The 3,469-nt window shown below is 32.7% G+C and overlaps 1 protein-coding gene across 1 annotated transcript in view; it reads right to left on the reverse strand.

The window, feature by feature from the left end:
- The window catches only part of roraa (RAR-related orphan receptor A, paralog a), a 218,105-nt gene that overhangs the window by 212,919 nt on the left and 1,717 nt on the right, over positions 1–3,469 (reverse strand). The gene's annotated exons all lie outside the window — the stretch shown is intronic.

Raw genomic sequence — 3,469 nt, forward strand, 5'->3', positions numbered from 1 at the left:
AATAATCCACTAAAAGTAAAACAAATTCAACAGACTTTCATTGTTTTCATTGTTTAATGCAGTTGTCTTTAAGCTTTGTCAGTTACATTTCCAAGTATAAAACGTCATTTTTCGTGCTGATACAGACACTTTACTTTTCTTTTAATTATTCATTTTATGTTTGATGTGTTCCAGTAGGAAATGTTTTCATTAAAAACTACTAGAAAGCTCTAGAAAATAATTGAATACAAATGATTTTTTTAAGATTTGTTATAAATATTATTGTTATATTTTGTACATGCTTTCTTACTTTCAGGTTAAGTTCATACAACAAGGTTATTAACAAGTTATCAAGAAACGTTGCAACAGTTCGGCCCTCTGTGCATAACATTAGTATTTTTTTATTTTTGGCCTACTATGTATTTAAGTTGAACACCCTTAACTTTAGTGAGGAAAGGAGTCTGAATTAGACATAAAAACCAATATAATTCTGCCATTAAACAACAGCTGGTCAGAGCTTTGTTTAACAAAAAACGAGGCTGTTAGTAAAGTAATAAACACTTAAGAGTGTGAAAGCGTGCTTTAAAAATACTTATTACTCTGGAGTCTCATTTCTACCAAATAGAAATGTAGTCCATTTCAAGCCTCACAGGAAGAAGACCCTGGTTCAAATCCCCACTGGGTCCTTTCTGTACAGAGTTTATACTTTTTCCTCATGCATGCGTGGATTTCATCTGAGGACTCTGACTTTCTTCCACAGTCCAAAAACATAAAAAATATGTTAATTAGGGTTCTAAATTTGTCTCTTAGGTGTGTGTAATTGTATGGCCTCGTGACGGACTGGTGAATCGGTCAGGGTGTATATAGGGTGAGTATAGGCTCCAGCAACACCGCAACTGATCAGGAACAGGGAATGGATAGAGGGATTTTCGTCTGTCATTGGCAAATAGAAGCGCAAAAAAATGTCTTCCTGAACTTGTAAGATTCTTATAGATTCCAAAAGAATTTAATTACATTTGAACAACATATACAATTTATAAGTCTGTTCGGACTCTCAGATGTAAAATATTCAGTTTCATATATGCTAACAGGATGTTGTCATCAGGTTTAGCATAAAGGTTTTTAACTCGTTTAAAAAATGATTGATCTAAAATATGATGGAAAGGGCTGCAAATAATAAAAACTGTGGTTGTTGACTGATTGATTGATTGATTAATTGATCATCTTATTAATTTGTAGACAAATCACAATAGTTTAGCAGCATTTAATTGGTACTATATGACGTTAGCATCTAAAATGTATTTTTATCACAAATATAATTTCAAGGTTTTTTGTTTTTTATAATGATTGACAAATATTTCAAAACATAAAGACATGATTGTAAATGTGTAAAACATTACTGTCTGCTTTAACTAAAGTGTACCTTAGGTCATTTTAAAGACTTTCTGTGAAAACAAATTTAACATTTATGACAGTCTTTACATAAGAAGGCTTCCATAAAAGTATCTGACCTTTGAAACTTTAAACAAGATCTTTTTAAAGTTATGGTGTCAAAGTCTATACAGAAGGAACATATTGTCATTTACACAAATGGTGGTAAAAACTGGCATTTAAAATTGTCCAGTAGTGCAAAAAGGAGTTGATCATATAGCTTAACTTAAATTGTAAAATTTACAAGTCAAGAAACAATAATAGACATTTAGCCAGACACAAAGAAAGACAGAAATATTCAGATGTGTTTGAACTAAAAGCACAATCTGCACCTGTATCTCCAGCTCTCCAAGTCAGCAGACTTTTACTTTGCTGAATTTGAGAATGTCAAAGCCACAATAATGTTGTTGTCCATCCGACTGGCATATAAAGCCCTCGCCAGCGAAAGCTTTCTTCTGAACTTTTTTTTTTCCCCCTAAGAGCAAAAAAACGTCCTCCATCTTCTGCAAACAACTTCCTAAATTCCACCATTAGAAGTGAGAGCTTCCGTTTTGCCACAAAAAAGTCTAACAATGAGTTCACTGAAAGAAAAAAAATAAGTTTTTTATATTCTAGGGTGGCGGATCATTTTTCCTGCCGTAAACTGTTTTTCACTTTTGTTGCATTTTGACTTAATCAAAAAACAAAATAAAAAAGTGTGCTTTATTGTGAAAAAAAATAATAAAAATCCAGCAGTGTTAAAAGGGACACTGGGACAACTTTATACACACACACCTTGCTGTTCGCCGCTGCACCTCAGCTCCCGACAGCTTCCCCACTTTTCAAATCTTTCATCTCTACTTCCTTTCCTCCTTAACGAGAAGACTGATTTGTACATGACTTGTTTAGGTAAACGACAGGCATTGTATGGAAGCGGGTGCAACCTAATTGGATTTTTTTTCCTTATACCGCAGTACAACACACACACACACACAAATGCATGTGCACTTTGAAACCCCGTTGCATAAAATGAAGACAACATTCTCATCATTTCTGTGGGTTTGGAGTCTATTTATAAAAGTTCACATCTCTACAAGCACCTTACGTAACCAAACCATTAATATTAATTGTTACCTTATATGCAAAGGGAAAGGTCTTGAATCATAAAAATAACCCTAGTTTTTTTTTCTTTTTTCTCCTCAGCAATATTATCCAAAGCCCCTTAAATACCTGTTTTCTCAGCCATTCAAGTCCTACAGTGGTGCATGAGCTTCTGCTGAGGTAAGCCCTTTCTACTGTGCTTAAAAGGTATTAGCACTCAGGGTTAAAACAGTAAACTCCCAGCATGCAGGAGAAGAAATGTGCACACGCAGAAAGTCGAATAAACCTGCACTGACGAGGGAAAACGTGCTTAGGAAACGGAGCGGCGCTCTCTCAGATGTTTATGGAAATGGTGTATCTCAAATTTGAACACAAAATGCAATTATAATGTGATTTTTTTTCAAATATATATACTATTATTTATGTATTTTTTTACTTTAAAGAAAAGGTTTCCACTTAAAACTTTTCATGCCGATCCCTTGGAAGCAAGTTCTCCATCAAAGAAATTCTGTTTAATGGAGTTTAAAGATAAAAATATGTAATAAAAATTGAGTTCTAGTACAACTTTTTTCCCCTTAAACATCTTCTTGACATTATATTACCCAATTTAAGCTGATTTAAACTTTCAAAACTTTTCTTTTAAGTTCCAACAGCTACTTTTTTTTAATTTTTCAAAATAAAACAGTTTAGTTATTTTTTTGTAAGATAACTTTAAAGCCATTCTGCTTACAAATTTATATTTGTATATGTATTACTTTAAAGAAAATGAATAAATGTTGACCATAGAACAAATTCTATTTTTATGGAGTTTTTTCGAGATAAATTGGGAAAATATATAACAAAAATTGTGTTCTGGTAGGCTAAATATTGACAACTTTTTTTCCCCTCACACATCTGCTTGAGATTATATAACCTGATGTGATTAGATGAAACAACCCATTTTCATTCTGATTTAACTTTGTGACTTTTCAAAACTTTT

This window comes from Oryzias melastigma, linkage group LG6, assembly GCF_002922805.2.
Source record: "Oryzias melastigma strain HK-1 linkage group LG6, ASM292280v2, whole genome shotgun sequence".
NCBI lineage: Eukaryota > Metazoa > Chordata > Actinopteri > Beloniformes > Adrianichthyidae > Oryzias > Oryzias melastigma.